An 18,662-nucleotide genomic window follows, 5' to 3' on the forward strand; every position below is an offset into this window, starting at 1 on the left:
CACCAGCCTTGTGTGAATACTCTGAAAAGCTAATCATTTGCATATCACATCATCATCTTCTTCCTGTCGGTTAAATTTCGCATCTGTAGCACGTCATCTTCGTGGTGTAGCAATTTTAATGGCCAGTAGTGTAATTACGGACCGCACTCGATCTCTGTGTGTAGCTGCACTTTAATTGTAACCACCTGGTAGCAGGAAAGAAGAATGGAAGACGAAGATTTTTGGTAACGGTTCCGGGAGAGCACAGTGCATTTATAAAGGGAATCGCATACAACACGCAAATGCGATCGGTTGTTCCAGCGTTTGCAGTCATCAAATGGGCTTGATACCAGGAATGGAATGCATTCAGAGAAGCCCTGCGGGAGTCTTAGAAGATCGGTATAGCTCACACCAAAGTGTAATAGAAACGATCGTGGGTCCTAAATTCGAATATTTAGTCGAAAGGCGGAAGATGAAAGATATAGACATATGCATAGAGACAGTGGTAGTATGTCGTAGAATACAATGGAACAGGACAAAAATATAGTCTACACTGATCAAAAGTGTTCTCCGTCTACGCTTAAAGAGGCCCCTTAGGACTATCACTGCCAAGGTGGGAAAGAAATCTGGTGTGTACACTGCATGCATACCGGGAGGAGTGCTTCCGGATGTCATGAAGAGCACATACCTCATGTTGGTACTAACGATCTGCGACCTGCAGGTTGCAGATTTCTCGAGATGGGCCATTCGGTGGTGGGGTTTCGGGTTCCGCTTGATAGGTCAGGGGTGCCCACTACACGGAGCAGGCCGTCTACACGCGTAGCGGGTGCTGTGTGAAAAGGACTGGACGGTTTCTTAGGTTAGCCTCGGGAAAATGCAGAAACGGCTTCACCCTCAAAGAACACGGGAAGAGAATCATACGGATCATCGGTATTATAGTTGTAAATTTTCGTAGTTGTGTTGGCAAAGAACCAGAGCTCCAAGCACCAATAGAAAGCACTGAAGCCGAAGGGTGGCGAAAGCCAGAGATACGATCAGCCGAAATTTTTATTAGAGAGCGGAACGGTGTTCAAAGGATAGATTAATTAAATACATTTGATGGCGGCGTATTTGTTGCGGGTAGAAGTAGTTTATCTGGTAGCGAAGTTTACGTATATAGTTCCTGTGAGTTAGAATGGGTAGAGGTTACATCTGACAACCGGAATAAATTAATAATTGGTTTCTTTTACCCATCTCCCGACTAAGATGATTCAGTTGCTGAATAGTTCAAAGAAATCTTGAATAACATGCCAAATAGGTAGTCTACCCCTCCCATAGAATTATAGTTGGTGATGACTTCTATCTAACCTCGACATGTTAGCGAAAATAACGTATTCAGAGCCGGTGTCAGATATAATAGAAACTGTGCTAAATGCTTTCTCCAAAAATTATTTAGAGCAGCTAGTTCAGGAGCCCAATCAAAATATAAAAGGTTCCGAAACATGCCTGCCCTCTTCGTTACAAATAATCATGAGGAATACAGGGATTAGTGACCACAAGGTCGTTGTAGCGAGACTAACTACGGCAACATCCAAATGGACAAAAGTAAACGGAAAATATATCTATTAAAAAAAAACAAAAAAAAACACATTTCGCTTGACGCCTTCCTAAGAGACAGTCTCAGCTCCATTCCGACTATGTAAATGTAGACTAGATGTGGCTTAAATTCAAAGAAATAGTATCTGAGACAATTGAGAGATTTATAACGTAAAAATTAAAACATCTCAGAACCTCGCTGCAGGAGCATGCTAAATTTAGAAGAACACAAAATCTCCAAGATTGCTGCGGTTTTACTGAAGCTCAAAACTTCAGTGCGAGATGATTTTAGTCGTTTCCACAACGAAACTCTGTCTCGGAATCTGACATAAAATCCAAAGAGATTGATGTCGTTTATAAAGCACGACAGTGGCGAGACATAATCAATACCGTCACTGCGCGACACCAATGGTAATATTACCGATGACAGTGCCACTAAAGTGGAGTTATTAAACACAGTTTTCTGAAATCTTTACCAAAGAAGACGAAGTAAATATTCAGGAATTCGAATGAACAACAACTGCCAACGTATCATAGAAGCACAAATCCTCGATGTAGCGAAGCAGCTTAAAGCACTTAAAAGTCAAGTCTTCCGGTCAGATAGCATACCAACTACTTTCCTTTCAGTTTATGCTGCCACAATAGCCCATACTTAGCGATCATATATAACCTCACGCTCGACGAAAGATCCGTACCGAAAGACTGGAAAGTTGCGCAGGTCTCACAGTTGCTCAAGAAAGGAATCATGAGTAACAAGCAAAATTACAGACCCATATCACTGACGTCAATTTGTGCAGCAGGATTTTGGAACATGTGCTTTGTTCGAACATTATGAACTACCTCTATTTACACGTAACACGGGCTCAGAAAAATCGTCCTCGTGAAACACAACTAGCTCTTTATTCGCACGAAGTGATGATTGCTGAGTGCTATCGACGGGGGATCTCAAATTGATTCGATATTTCTAGACTTCTAAAATACTTCTAACGCAGTTGCGTGCCTATGTAATATCGCCTCAGTCTGCGACTGGATTTGTTATCTCCTGTCAGAAACGTAACACTATGTAGTAATCGACGGAAAATCATCGACCAAGACAGAAGTGGTATTCGGCGTTCCCCAAGGAAGTGTTATAAACTCTCTGCTGTTTCTAATGTACATAAACGATTTAGGAGCACTCCTCTAACATTGTCTGCAGATGATGCTGTCATTTACCGTGTAGGAAAGTCGTCAGATTATCGAAACCAATTGCAAAATGACTTTTACACGGTATCTGTATGGTGCGAAAAGTGGCAGTTGTTTCTCAGTAACGAAAATTGTGAAGTCATCCACCTGAGTACGAAAATAAACGCGTTAAGTTTCGATTACACCATAAATCACGAAAATTTAAAGGCTGTCAGTTCAAGTAAATACTGAGGAATCACAATTAGAACCACTTAAATTGGAGCGATCACATAGATGATGTTGCGGGGAAAGCAAACTAAAGACTGCGTTTCATTTGTAGAACTCACAGAAGATGCAACAGGCCGACTAAAGAGTGTCCACACAGCGCTTGTTCGTCCTTTTCTAGAGTGCTGCTATGGGGTATGGGACCCTCACGAGACAGGATTGACGAAGGACGTCTAAAATGTCCAAAGATGGGCAGCTCGCTTTTTATTATCGCGAAATAGGGGAAAGACACGGGTATGATAAGCAAGATGCGGTAGTAATCATTAAAGTAATGGGGTTTTTCGTTGCGGCGAGAACTTTTCACGAAACTTCAATCACTAACTTTCTCTTCTTAATTTGAAAATATTTTACTGTCACTAACTTACATAAAGAGAAGTTATCGTCGTAATAAAATAAGATGAATCAGAGTTCGCACAAGAATATTTAAGTGTTCACTTTGCCTACACATTCTTACAGATTGGAACGGTAGAAAAGTAGTCTGAAGGTGGTTCGAAGAACCCTCCGCCAGGCACTTAAGTGGAACTGCAAGAGTAGTCATCTAGATGTAGATGCAGAATGTAATATATAGTTGTAGTTCTGCTGTACTAACACCATTTGAGGAAGCAAACGCTTCCAGTAGTGACCTGCCTGTCGAAGTTACTGGAAACTTTTAAGTCCCTCCGCTAAAAACTGACATGCTCAGCTGTCTTAGTCGTTTTTTGGAGAGTTAGGTTGCAAATTTGTACCAGTACCGCTATGGCATTCGTGGATGCCCGCCTCGCGAGCTGACGCCACAATTTTTGATTTTACGGTTTAGACATGTCTTAATAAGCTCAGAGACAAATTATTTAATATGCAGAAGTCAAGTGGTGTTTTGAGGATAGGAAGGCTATTCGTATGAACCATTCAGGGCTCCAATTGCGTATCCCAAAACTTAAAAAAAAAAAAAACAGGTTGTGCATTTGTAAAAAATTTGGAAATGTTTTCCAATTTCTTAAAATGTTGTTATATGTACAAGCAGCAAGCACAATCATGCTTACAAAAACAAGACACGAGTGCATAGGGTGCAATATTTCAAAGAGAATGACATCGAAAGGGAGAGCATGAATCCAAAACAATTATGTAAGCAATGCTTCCGCGAATGTAAGCATCTTAAAGCGCACTCTGACAGCTCTTGCAGAAATTGACGAACCTGAACGAAGTGTGGATGTGATTTTCATTGCTGGGTAACTAATGGAGAAGGATCCCCATCGGGTACACTTGGCATGTCCAGCATGACGCAAGGGAGCGTGGTTGTCAAAACAGGACTCGCATCAATTTCTTTATATAATTTCTGTACAGCCTGCTACATACGATGGAAGTATTCATGAAAAATGGCAGCAGTGCAACCAGTGTGTGATTTTTCCGTTAATCTTTTTTTCCTGATGGAAACATCAATCGAATGGACATACCATAAAGAAGTATATAAAATTATTATTTCAGTCACAGGAGCTGGGTAAGTCTGATGAACATCGGCAGTTTCAACCTCTAGGAGCATCTTCAAATCTTTGCGAGTCTGATACAACGCAAATGAGTCACATACACGCTACTCCGCCGTGTCCTGTTCCAGTAGAGGCTGGCGTACTCGCTGTGGAATCTTTGCGACGACTTGGTTGTAACCAACTCTCAAAGGCCGGCCGCGGTGGTCTAGCGGTTCTGGCGCTGCAGTCCGGAACCGCGGGACTCCTACGGTCGCAGGTTCGAATCCTGCCTCGGGCATGGGTGTGTGTGATGTCCTTAGGTTAGTTAGGTTTAAGTAGTTCTAAGTTCTAGGGGACTTATGACCTAAGATGTTGAGTCCCATAGTGCTCAGAGCCATTTGAACCATTTGAGCCAACTCTCAAAGATTAGATAGTGTCCCCTAGAAAATAAAACCTGTAATGTTGATAATTTTATTTCAGCTGAAATAATCAACTTATTACCAGTTTCTGCGTCGTTATCTCTTCAACAATATCTGCCTTTATGAAAGAAACAGAAGGTACATCCGGTTGTGATTCTTCCGTTCTTTTAAAATATAACAGTTTCCTTATTTAACGGTACTAGTTAGCTCAGGAAAAGACTAGTACAAATAGGCAGCAAGAGCAATCATGTTTATAAATATCTGATACGAATGCATAGGATTCAGTATTTCGAACTGAATGATGCCGGAAGGGCGAGCCTGAATCCAAAACCATGATCCGCAATTTTGCAAAAATAGGGAAATAAAGTTTTATTGAGGCAGAAATTCGATGCCGCATCGTAGTTCTCCCGTTGTTCGATTTTTTCATCGGCATCAGCACTCTGCATTAAGGCACTGGACCCACATTCAGGAGGACGCCGGTTCAAATCCCGATCCAACCAGTTTTTTTTCTCCAAGTTCGTCTGGTTTCACTGCATCGTTTAGGATAGTGTTCCTGAAGAGGACATGGAGGATTTGCTTTCCCAATCGGAGCGTGTGATCCGTTTACAATGACTTCGTCTCGACCTATACACGCTAATATCCTTATCTTAGAGCCCTCTCCGGATTATTTTTCCATTTACGCCATGTCCAGCATTTTCATGTGAAACATTGTTGTAGTCCTTCACAAGAGATCTCGAATGCTGTGAAAGCTGAATACCTCAATAAAACGAGACCAGCTGTTTCTGCAACTCCGGTATCTAAAAAGCGAGACGTACACAACAGTTTAACGCCCCTCTCTCTGCGCCTTTTTTGTGACGTACTATGCCTTGCCTTGCCTAAACGCTATTTAGATGTCTTGGCCTGTTCGTGAGGTACTAGGGTTCACTTTACCGCAACAATGCAATGAAGATTGTATTACTTTGTGGCACAACTGCTAACGTTATGGATAAATTTTTTCCGGTTTTCTGGCCGCGTCAGGTCCTTTGTCCCTGGTAGGATTTGACAAAAATCAAGATTTGCTAAACTTGGTGCAACAAATAAATATGTATATCATTATACTTGAGGTTAGACACCGTGTTTGTCCCATACTTAGACTTAATGCGATTCTGTCATCAACGAAGCAGTCGAGATCAGAATATGCAATAACTTTCTATCTCTAACGTATGAATTTGAAAGTCGCCCCTTACTGCTGTTGTGACGTCGTTTCTTTTGGAGGAGTTAACGACGTGCTGTCTGCGCGCACGAGATATGAGGGATGTCATCAGTTTTTCGTTTCTCTTACTCAACTAAAGCACCAACTTCCGATGCTGGTTGCAAATAATATCCAGATATGTGATTTCCTAATGAGAATATCGTTTCCCTCACGTAAAGAATTGTCAGCAACGCTTTTCTCTTGCATGGTATTTATTATCTTCAATGTTTCACTAGCCAGTATGTGTTTTACTTGCACCACAGGTTGTAATGAGTATGCCAGCTCAAAATGTAATTTTTAACGTACTTTAATCCTTTTGTGAATTAAGTAATACCGTTAAAGTTCTGTATTTTACAAATATGTTAGATATTTTATATTGAAATTTTCCTGGGGCTGAACGCAAAATTCGACAAAGAGTCTAACAAAAATACTTAAACAAGACTTTTATCGGGACCGCTTTTGGGCGTTTATTGTCTCTTAAAAGAAATTATAAAATATTTTTTCCTAAAACACATTTTACAAAATCTTTGAGGGTGCAGTGATGTACTTTTACGACATCTTTAATAAAAGTTTGAGTGCTTTTATAAAAGATTTGTCAGATGAAATGTGACGTAATGACAGTGAAAGACATACCGACCCGTTGTATAAATGTAAAATACAAAAGATTCGTTGATCGGGATTAAAGGCTTACATTCTATAGGATTTGTGAACACCTCTTAACAATGTAATAAGGCGTTAGTGCTGTACGTAATAGGGTGCTTTATGCTGAGAGGCTGTTGGGATAGATGTTGAGATATTTACTTTTCACCGCATTCGATGTCATTAGCACCTCTCTATTGTAACAATTTGAAGAGTCCTTAACTTGTGAATGACGTCACTGTGACGTAACACGGTTGTCTGTTTGATATGTGAGAAGTAAGCGGAGAAAGAAAATTGATATCTACATTTCACATAAACATTTACTTTTCTTTCAACCATATACGGTTCAGCACATTATTTACCATCTGTAAAGGTTCATTAACTTATTTTACTGTCTTACATAAAACAAGCTGTGAAGCGCTTACGAAATATTCACTTTTATGGTTTACCATAGTTTTTGTCACTGTTTGTAAATTTACATGTCGCGTTAATGTATCAGGGAGCACATTAACCATTTTGTGGTGTTTTATTATAAATATTATGAACTTCAAGAAGAATATAATAATTCCAATCCCAAAGAAAGCAGGTGTTGACAGATGTGAAAATTACCGAACTATCAGTTTAATAAGTCACAGCTGCAAAATACTAACGCGAATGTTGATTGGAATACTCTTTCAAATTCTGAAGGTGTCAGGGGTAAAATACCGAGAGCGAAAGGCTATTTACAATTTGTACAGAAACCAGATGGCAGTTATAAGAGTCGAGGGACATGAAAGGGAAGCAGTGGTTGGGAAGGGAGTGAGACAGGGTTGTAGCCTCTCCCCGATGTTATTCAATCTGTATATTGAGCAAGCAGTAAAGGAAACAAAAGAAAAATTCGGAGTAGGTATTAAAATCCATGGAGAAGAAATAAAAACTTTACGGTTAGCCGATGACATTGTAATTCTGTCAGAGACAGGAAAGGACTTGGAAGAGCATTTGAACTGAATGGACAGTGTCTTGAAGGGAGGATATAAGATGAACATCAACAAAAGCAAAACGAGGATAATGGAATGCAGTCGAATTATGTCGGGTGATGCTGAGGGAATTAGATCAGGAAATGAGACACTTAAAGTAGTAAAGGAATTTTGCTATTTGGGGAGCAAAATAACTTATGATTGTCGAAGTAGAGAGGATATAAAGTGTAGACTGGCAATGGCAAGGAAAGCGTTTCTGAAGAAGCAAAATTTGTTAACATCAAGTATAGATTTAAATGTCAGGATTAGACAAGAAGAGAATAGAAGCTTTCGAAATGTGGTGCTACAGAAGAATGCTGAAGATTAGATGGGTAGATCACATAACTATTGAGGAGGTGTTGAATAGAATTGGGGAGAAGAGGAACTTGTGGCACAACTTGACTAGAAGAAGGGATCGGTTGGTAGGACATGTTATGAGACATCGAGGGATCACCAATTTAATATTGGAGGGCAGCGTGGAGGGTAAAAATCGTGGAGGCAGACAGATACGAAAAAAGCCGCCTATACTGTCGCAGTAAGTAAAAACTAAATTTACATCCATATGGACAGATAAACTATAGTCATGGCGATACATTAAAGTGTGACCCATCTTTCTGCCCTAGAACCAGCACCCAGCATTATGCTACTACCAATAATGATGAAACTTCCCGGGTCCTCCCGAAATCATCTGAAGATGAACCTGAAAGGGTTCGAAAACCGGTTCATGTAATAAAGCATTATTATTGGAAAAAAGTGACTGGTTGCAGTTGTGTATAACTTATTTACATTCAAATGCAAAATTATATCGCGAAACACTGGAACAAAGTAGCGTATGTATGTAACAGATCTCCTGCTTCCACAATATCTCTGCATATGCATATAGCCACTGTGGAAGCACGCAGTGAATTTTTCCTTCACTGCATAAGCAGATAGAACAGGATGTTGTGGTGATCTCCAGTCTGAAGACTGTTTTGATGCAGTTCCGAACACTAATCTCTTTTTTAAGATAATTCTTAGCTTTCATGTTAACGATTAACTTACTGCTGCGGGGTGGGTTAGGGTGGGGTGGGTGGCGGGGTTGCCTTCCGCCACAAGTTTCTATCGCAGTAAGTAACCACCACAGCATTACCCTAATCTTATGTGAGGGCACAGAAAACATCAAGTAGGAAGACAATGAATGTTGTCCGGTCCAGCCTTCAGCAGCGAAGGCAACATTTGCAGTGTCATTTCGTAGCGCAGTGTGGATGATTCAGTTTCGGGAAAAAGGAAATAACTCCGGATCCGAGTCGCAGTGTCTTCCTGTCCGTTCTGACGCAGTGTGCGGTTGCACGTCACACTCAAGCCAGGCTTCAGCTGAACCTGTGTGGGAGGAGATGAAGCCTTTGACTTGGGCTGAATTTCTTGAGAGAGGTAGTCGCATTTCAGGCAGGGTTTCCTATTTCCCATAAACAGCATTTCGATTATGATTGCTGTGTATTATACTCTGCTGATGCAGTTTGATCATACGTTCATGTAGACTTAACAGCGGGGAGATGCTCTGTGGGGCAGAGATGCTACGAATGGGACCGATTCCCTAAATCTCCTTTTCTCTTGCTGGTAGTGACTCCTGTCAATACTTGAACTATAAGGCTCATCTCTTAAAGTTTTTTGGCGTTTGGCTCCTTCTTAATAACCAAGATGCATTTGTGAACAAACAGGAACGGTAAACGGTACTGAAAATTCTAGTTAATAGCATCATTCCGTCCTTGCCAGTAGTTAATCTAGAGTGATTTTCGCTGGACATGACAGGGGACGGCAGCAGTAGTTTTATTGTGCAGACCGCTCCTTCCTTCCGCTGCAGCGAGCCTTGCGCCTGCACTGTCTTCGCTATAGTTCGCGACCACTGTCGAAATGAGACGACTGTTAATTTGCTCGCCTGTACCTGTCGAGTTGGTGCAGTGGTCTACCTACTGTGACCACTGTCTGTGGAGTATTTAAGGCTTAAGCATCCACACATCAAAGATTTTATAGGGCAGTCAGTTCCGCGCGTATGTAACTGTATCGCAGTGCCGTTATTCCTGTTGAACGTACAGTGTCTTACGAAGACGCCAGACCACTGTGCGCTTCCTACACACGGTCTATATATTATTTTAAAAAATCTGATCGTCAAATTCATTTTTAGTTAACGAAATAACAGATGTTTTTGTTCTTCTTAAGTTACAGTCATGCAGGACTGTCTAGCCGTGCGGTCTGAGGCGCCTTGCCACGGTTCGCGCGGCTCTCCCCGTCGGAGGTTCGAGTCCTCCCTCGGGCATGGGTGTGTGTGTGTGTGTTGTCCGTAGCGTTAGTTAATTTCAGTTAGATTAAGTAGTGTGTAAGCCTAGGGACCGATGACCGATCACCTCACCGGCCTCGGTGGCCGTGCGGTTCTAGACGCTGCAGTCCGGAACCGCGAGACTGCTACGGTCGCAGGTTCGAATCCTGCCTCGGGCATGGTTGTGTGTGATGTCCTTAGGTTAGTTAGGTTTAAGTAGTTCTAAGTTCTAGGGGACTGATGACCTAAGATGTTAAGGCCCATAGTGCTCAGAGCTATGTGAACCGATCACCTCAGCAGTTTGGTCCCAGAAGCTCTTACCACAAATATCCTACAACAGTCTAAATGCTATTGCCGCCTTCACCATTTATTTTATTTCCTTCTGGATACACTACTGCAATTTCGGCTCTTTCACCACTTTCAAGTGAGTCATTATTGCCTTTTGTAATTACTTATATTGCATTCCGCAGTCAGTGTTACGAACGTCATATTCATTGGGTCATACTGGGATCACCATGTTAATGCCATTCACATGGTACGAAAAACAATTCTTAGGCCGTTTCGTAAGTCCTCTCTTTGTAAAAGTAATGTCGAGATCTTATATCTGATCAGAGAAGTAGGACCTGCTAGTGCAGTAAGCTGTTCAATTTGCTTTCGTTGTTTCCCTGTGTTGCCAAAGTTATCATTACGCAATCCCAAGCGTGGTGCCGTGTCTGTGTATGACGAAGAAAATGGACGAAGTACTTTGGAAATCCTGTCGAAACTGTTTTCCTTTGTTCTCCTCGGACGTCTCTCCTTATCACTTTGCGGCGGCGTAACTCACAGCAGGTACGGTCTCTCATTAGACTAGATAAGCGTAGAGTTTACAGGCTGGAAATTGGTCTCCGTGTTTAAGCATTCATTTCTTCCCAGAACTGCTTTACTAGCGGACGTCCAAGTTATGTTCACCAACTTCGCTTGGTGTAAACTTCCAGGTATCCACCGCTTGCTTTTGCAAATCATCTTTCGGCGCTTCAAAATAATTGTCCCGCCCTGTTCAGTTCGTTAACTACGGTATCTAAAGTAAAGTAGAACCCATCTCAACTGATTTGTAAGTACGAGATGCATTTGTTGTTTTCAACAGTATCTGTGCTCCATAGATCGAGAACATTCTGCAATTCAGAGAAACACCTTGGTTTCATAGCCAACGTCCTCTGAAAAGGTGGTTTTGTAGGCGTTACTCGTAGTAGTCAAATTGGCGTACTTTATCGGGCGACCAAGCGGGATTGTATACACGATGTACCTGTGATTGGCGTATATACAGGATGCAACGACGACTAGTACAGAAGGAATACGGTGCCTCGGCACAGGTCCAGAAACTTTATTTCCTTGTCAAAATTCATTTTCCGCATCTTTTCACAGTACATTTATTATGGGAAACAGAGAGCAACAGAACGCACCAAGATGCCACATGAGGCTTCCTTAAATGCAGTTTTCAAAATTCCCACCGCTAGTATTGATACCGCCATCGCATTGAACAGCGAATCACTGTCGTATCTCTGGAGTATTGCGTCTGATTACACAGCCTTCCACAATACGAACACGAAGAGTCTGTAATGATCTTATAAACATTTGATGCTAAGCGTAAGGAAGGCAAAGCAGTGAATTACTTGTCAACATAACCTACGGTCAAATGGAACACAAAACACTGGCGGTGAATCCAGCAACTAAAACGTAACAAGACGTAACCATGAGGTTATTTGAACATTTTACATAAGAAAGAGTTTAATGACCACCTATGTTCTAACTGACGGGTACTTAGAATATTCTGTTGCTGAAAGACACCAAAAACACCTTGTTGACCGAGCGTAAAGGCAACGACTTCGTACATATCCCAAACAACTCTCAGTCCCTCTTATGAACAAGTTCAAATGGTTCAAATGGCTCTGAGCACTATGGGACTCAACTGCTGTGGTCATCAGTCCCCTAGAACTTAGAACTACTTAAACCTACCTAACCTAAGGACATCACACACATCCATGCCCGAGGCAGGATTCGAACCTGCGACCGTAGCAGCAGCGCGGCTCCGGACTGGAGCGCCTAGAACCGCACGGCCACCGTGGCCAGCGTTATGAACAAGTGTTCATACTTTCAGAAAGAGTGCATTTTTCTTATTTCGATGAGTACTATCTCCTCTCGAAACAATACACACTTTTAACACTTATATAATAATAACGTCCAAAAAGTTTCGAGACTGGTTTTATTCGTGGCATATACCCGGTGTCAGCGTAGTAACTACAGTGGCAGGTTGAACTAACAGTGTTGAGCACTGGACATGCGAATGTGGTTTGCCAACGTAGCCGGCCGGTGTGGCCGAGCGGTTCTAGGCGCTTCAGTCTGGAACCGCGCGACCGCTACGGTCGCAGGTTCGAATCCTGCCTCGGGCATGAATGTGTGTGATGTCCTTAGGTTAGTTAGGTTTAAGTAGTTCTAAGTTCTAGGGGGCTGATGACCTCAGATGTTGAGTCCCATAGTGCTCAGAGCCATTTTTTTTTGTCAACGTAGTCACACATCGCAACAGAGCTGCATCTCTAAATCAATTGCTTAAGACAGTCTCCAGAATGTTTGGAAAAAGAGAAAAGTGTGTGCAAAGTTTGTCCCACACACCTTTCTCCTAAACAACGACGACGACGACTCGATTGAAATGCAAAACGCGGACAATTTTTTTTTTAAGTCATCACAGAATCACAGATGACGAGTCTCAGTGTTGTCATTACGAATCTGCCACAAAACGAAAAGTGCAGAAACTGTGAAGGGTCAACCCTTTGGCGACAACCGGCATTCAAGACATTGTGACGCACGAGTTGAAGAACGTTCCAAAGAAGGACTGACGCACGAGTTGAACATTCCAAAGAAGGACTTTCCAGACAGTTTCACATGGTTGTATGAACGTTTTGTGCCACGTAATTAAAACTTTTCTGTTTTTCTTTTTTTTTTTTTTAATTAATCCACTCTCGAATATTTTTGGACTGACAGGGTTATATGACTATCATTGCCATCTCACTTGAAATATTTTGTTACCAAGATTTGTATTTTGGAGGATGGACGCAAGAAGGCTCAATTTGATTTTGAAATTGTTTAACACCATGTGGAACTGTGTGTTGCAGGTGTGCGCCATGCTGAGGGAGAGACGACTGGCGGGCGTGGTTGATGTTCGCCCACACTGCTGGGAACTCTAGACAATCCGTCCATCGTCGAGTCTAGCCTAGAGCTGCTACAGCTATGCAAGATATGGCAACAATGCAGCAACACACTGCAACGTCACCTGCTCCGGCCACAACAGTGGGTGTTACCCAAGGTAAGTCCACGACGGTTTCCAGTTGTTTATCGGCAGATAGTAAAACAAGGGCAGGTAGTCCAGGTTATGTAAAGTGCAGGCTCAGGGGAAAGCTTTAAGAGTGCGTTTTCTACACTACTTGAGTTTTGAGTTTTTTTTTCATTTCCTCCTAGGAGAAATTATTTAGTTCGATGGTAAAGTATTATTGCTGGACATGCGCGTTTGTAAAAGTATTATTTCCTAGATCTAGACATTTCCATTCGGTTATTCATGCCCTTCCTGGGTGCGCCCCGACGTGGAAATCACATCAGCCGAATGGGCTGAGCGAGGTGACACAGTGGCTAACGCAGTGGACTCGGACTAAAGTAAGCAATGGTTCATCTCCCTCAGGTCATCTAGATTTAGATTTTCCTTGTTTTCCCTAATTACATTTCGACAAATGTTGGGAAGGTTAATTTGAAAATGACATGATCGATTTCGTTTCTCACCTTCCTCCAATCTGAGTTTACACTCTGTTTTTAATGACGTTGTCGTGGACGGGACGTAGAACCTATCTTCCTTCTTCCGGCAAACCGAATGGCTACAAGGAAACGATGACTCTGAGATACTTTGGAGTTTTGGTTATCGCGGGTGAGAGATGACGCGTGGAAGTCCGCCGTTGGGCAGAAGCTAACGATTATAGGGGAGGTCCAGCCGACGCAGTTGTGCAAGCGGGAGAGATCAGTAGTGCTGGAATAACCCGTGAGTGTCGTACCCAGAGGGGAAGAGCATTAGGGCCCGCGACTCTGCGTCTCAGTACTGCGAGAATTCTTCGCTGCATTGTACGATGTAGTGAATCTCGTGTTTGTGTGTTTACCAAACGGTGTGGTGACAATCGGTAGAAAATGTAGGCCACTTAAATTTACATGTTTACGAGGGTAGTCAAAAGTATAAGTGGAAGTTGGTAAAGCCGGCCGTAGTGGCCGATCTGTTCTAGGCGCTTCAGTCTGGAACCGCGCCGCTGCTACGGTCGCAGGTTCGAATCCTACCTCGGGCATGGATGTGTGTGATCTCCTTAGGTAGTAGTTCTAAGTCTAGGGGACTGATGACCTCAGATGTTAAGTCCCATAGTGCTCAGAGCCATTTGAACCAATTTTTTTTTTTTTAAGTTGGTATGCAGACGTTGCGCAGTTACTATTGGAAACCAGTCTTGGGACCGAAGACTTTGAGTATCTTGTGGGGGACTTTTGGTTTTCTTCACTGACCGATATGGGTGATTTGATGTGTGCCATTTCCAAATAGTTATATTTCCTGGAAGGTTTCTAGGAAATTCCGATGCAGCTGAGGAAATAGCATAAAAGACGTTAGCGTGGCCACTTCTAGGCTGCTGTTCCAGCGGTTGGAGTCCTTACCTTACTAGAAGAAATCTAACGAATTTGAACTTGCTCCTAATATTGTGACACATCGGTATAGACCATATAAAAGTTTAACCGAGATACTTGGCTATCTTAAATGGGAATCTTTCTAAGAAGGGTGATACTGTACTGGGGATATACCTTTGGATAACTTTCGAGAACCGGTGTTGGAGGAAGACTTCACAATTCTGTAACATAGTTCGGCATTTTTTGAACAGATCTTGTGTATATACGAGATTTGTTCAGAAAATTCCGGAACTTCGTACACAAAAATTTTCTACTCTTACCTTTTACTTATTGTGCATGGTCTCCTTCGAAATACTCTTCTCCACAATTGATACATCGCTTCCAACGCCGTTTAAACTTCGGAAAGCAGCCTTGGTACGCCTCTTACTGGACCCCGCGAAGCGCAGCCTGCAAATTTTCTTATATCTCGCCTATCGTTGCAAATTTTTCTCCTTGCAACGGGGTTTCCAACTTTGGAATTAAAAAAGTCCACAGGGGCCAGGTCTGGATGATACGGAGGATGAGGCAGCACAGTGATTTCGTTTTTTGTGCAACAGTCACGCACCGACAGGGATGAATGTGTGGATGCGTTATCGTGATGCAAGAGCCATGAATTGTCTCGCCACTTTTCAGACCATTTCCTTCTCACATTTTCTCAATGAGGCGCCGCAACGTGTCCCAATAGTACCCTCGTTAACAATTTGTCCTTGTGGCACGAATTCATGATGAACTAATCCTTCAAAGTCAAAAGAAAACTGTCAATATGGCTTTGGCGTTTGACCTGACACGACGAGCTTGTTTTGGCTTTGGAGAACCTTTCCCGTCGCACTGTGAAGACTGAATCTTGGTCTCAGCATCATAACCGTAGACCCACGTCTCATCACCAATTATGGTTCTCTTAAGAAACATCTCGTTTTCATTTGCGCGATCCAAAAGCTCTTCACAGATTGCGAGGCGGGGGTGTTTCTGGTTTTGACTCATGAACCGTGGGGCGAACTTGGCGAAAATACGATGCATTCCAAGATGCTGTGTCAGGACTTCATGACATGATCCAACTGCAATCTCTCGAACAGTCAATCTTCGATTGGCACGCACAATTCCGTTGAAGTTCCTGACATGAGCGTTGTCGGTAGACGTCCTGAACGAGGGTCATCTTTAACTCCGGTCTGGCCATTTTTACACTCTGTGAACCATTCGTTACACAGAGTGCGGGTTAAGCACTCGTCACCGTGGACTTCCTGCATCATTTGGCGTATCTCTGTAAAGGTTTTCGTAGGTTTCACGCAAAATTTAATGTAGACGCGTTGCTCGTCTAACTCTGCCATCTCGAAATTCGGAAGCTGTGCAACACAACGTTCCACCCAATAAAAGAAGTTCAAATGCGTGTGAGTTCCAAAGGGGCCAAACTGCCGAGGTCATCGGTCGCTAGACTTACACGCTACTTAAAGCAACTTTAACTTATGCCAAGAACAACACACACACACACACACACACACACACATGCCCGAGGGAGGACTCGAACCTCCGGCGGGAGGGGTCGCGCAGTCCGTGACATGGCGCCTCAAACCGCACGGCCACTCCGCGCAGCTCTACCCAATAGAGCACTGAACAATAAATAACAGACATACAACAGTGAACCTTCCGGCAGTTACACATTGAACATACGGTGGTATGTCTTAGGAGCTGTGAACACTACATCTTCGATACTGTGAGTCAAATTTCTTCTACTGCTAGCTCTTTGCTTTCCATATTTTGAGTGGTTATAGTATGGATTAAAATAAGAAAAAATGATTCTAAAGTGCATACCATAAGACCTATGAGTACTTGTTCTTCTTCGTTACGGTGAAACGCAGATCCTCTACTGGACAAGTGCTCATAGCTCTTAAGGTAAGCGTTTTAGCGTCCATATTTACTGGACTTTTATGCTTCGAATGATCGTACCTGTCGTATCCATAAATATTGTTCATTCCTCTAGAAATGCCCTGAGTATGTTGATGTAGACATGGAACTCATCCGTAGTTTCGATGGCAAGTGTGGTACTCATCTGGTGTTTTGTGGCAGTGATACTGAAGGAAGAGTAATTCTTCTACATTCTCTCGTGCGTTTTCGGAACTCTTAGGAGTTTCATGTGCCAGAGAAGTGCAGTAGGATTTTTACTTGTTTTGTTAGGACGTGGGGAGTTCATATTGTCTACGCTATTCATATCTGATGACGAAGAAGATGTGCTTGTGACAAAAATTACAAGATGGTCTAGGACTTCTCGAGGTCTTAATTCTAAACCTGGACGGGAATCTCGAGATTTCGGTGCGTAGATAAAGGAATTTAACTGTAAACCCAGTCAAGAGTCCCAGTCCGGCTTGACTTTCCATTCGTCGCTTTAGGTAGTACATCTGTACCTATTACAGTTAAGTTGAATTTAAGGAACAAACTGCGCTATTCAGTTTTAATACAGCGGGCGTTGCCAGAAAGGGTCAGCATGTTCCATTATTTTTTTTAATTTATATACATCTACACCAAACCACCTTACGGTTTGTGGCGCAGGGTAATTTGTATACCACTCTCACTTGCGGCTTTTCCTGTTCCATTCCGGAATGGTAAGCCTCCGTGGAAGCTCGAATCTCTTTAATCTCGCCTCCGTGCTCGTTTCGCGAAAGATATGTGTGAGGAAGCAATATATTGGTTGGCTCTTCCAGGAACGTACGCGCTCGGAATTTCAACAGTAAAGCATGCCGTGGTGCAGAACGCTTCTCTTGAAACGTGTGGCACTTGAGTTGGCGGAGAGCATCTGCTAGGCGGACTGTATCGCTCTTGCTCATAGAACCAAGGATCGTAGACAAGCAGAGACAGTTCTCACAGAGCTAGCCGTTATGGGCGCCTATTTTAGGAAGTGGCGACTTAAACCCAGTAAAGTAAAACTGAAGTATGTACATTCCATCTGACAGACAGACAAGCTACCGGGGAGCTCATAGTGAAACTTAGTGGAAACTCTCTTTGTCATAAAAAGTGCGCTAAGTACCTTGGTGTCACCCTTGACCGCACACATTCATTGTTGTTGTTGTTGTTGTGGTCTTCAGTCCTGAGACTGGTTTGATGCAGCTCTCCATGCTACTCTATCCTGTGCAAGCTTCTTCATCTCCCAGTACCTACTGCAACCTACATCCTTCTGAATCTGCTTAGTGTATTGATCTCTTGGTCTCCCTCTACGATTTTTACCCTCCACGCTGCCCTCCAATGCTAAATTTGTGATCCCTCGATGCCTCAGAACATGTCCTACCAACCGATCCCTTCTTCTAGTCAAGTTGTGCCACAAACTTCTCTTCTCCCCAATCCTATTCAATACCTCCTCATTAGTTACGTGATCTACCCACCTTATCTTCAGCATTCTTCTGTAGCACCACATTTCGAAAGCTTCTATTCTCTTCTTGTCCAAACTAGTTATCGTCCATGTCTCACTTCCATACATGGCTACACTCCATACAAATACTTTCAGAAACGACTTCCTGACACTTAAATCTATATTCGATGTTAACAAATTTCTCTTCTTGAGAAACGCTTTCCTTGCCATTGCCAGTCTACATTTTATATCCTCTCTACTTCGACCATCATCGGTTATTTTACTCCCTAAATAGCAAAACTCCTTTACTACTTTAAGTGTCTCATTTCCTAATCTAATTCCTTCAGCATCACCCGACTTAATTTGACTACATTCCATTATCCTCGTTTTGCTTTTGTTGATGTTCATCTTATATCCTCCTTTCAATATACTGTCCATTCCGATCAACTGCTCTTCCAAGTCCTTTGCTGTCTCTGACAGAATTACAATGTCATCGGCGAACCTCAAAGTTTTTACTTCTTCTCCATGAATTTTAATACCTACTCCGAATTTTTCTTTTGTTTCCTTTACTGCTTGCTCAATATACAGATTGAATA

At 42.6% G+C, this 18,662-nt stretch overlaps 1 long non-coding RNA gene across 1 annotated transcript in view; it reads left to right on the top strand.

Annotated features, from left to right (window-relative positions):
- The window catches only part of LOC126091872 (uncharacterized), a 39,130-nt gene that overhangs the window by 11,120 nt on the left and 9,348 nt on the right, over positions 1-18,662 (top strand). Inside the window, exon 2 of the long non-coding RNA XR_007521274.1 lies at positions 13,163-13,353. This is a non-coding gene — a long non-coding RNA (uncharacterized LOC126091872). The remainder of the gene's footprint in view (positions 1-13,162; positions 13,354-18,662) is intronic.

The sequence above is a fragment of the Schistocerca cancellata genome, chromosome 7 (genome assembly GCF_023864275.1).
Source record: "Schistocerca cancellata isolate TAMUIC-IGC-003103 chromosome 7, iqSchCanc2.1, whole genome shotgun sequence".
In the NCBI taxonomy this organism is placed as follows: domain Eukaryota; kingdom Metazoa; phylum Arthropoda; class Insecta; order Orthoptera; family Acrididae; genus Schistocerca; species Schistocerca cancellata.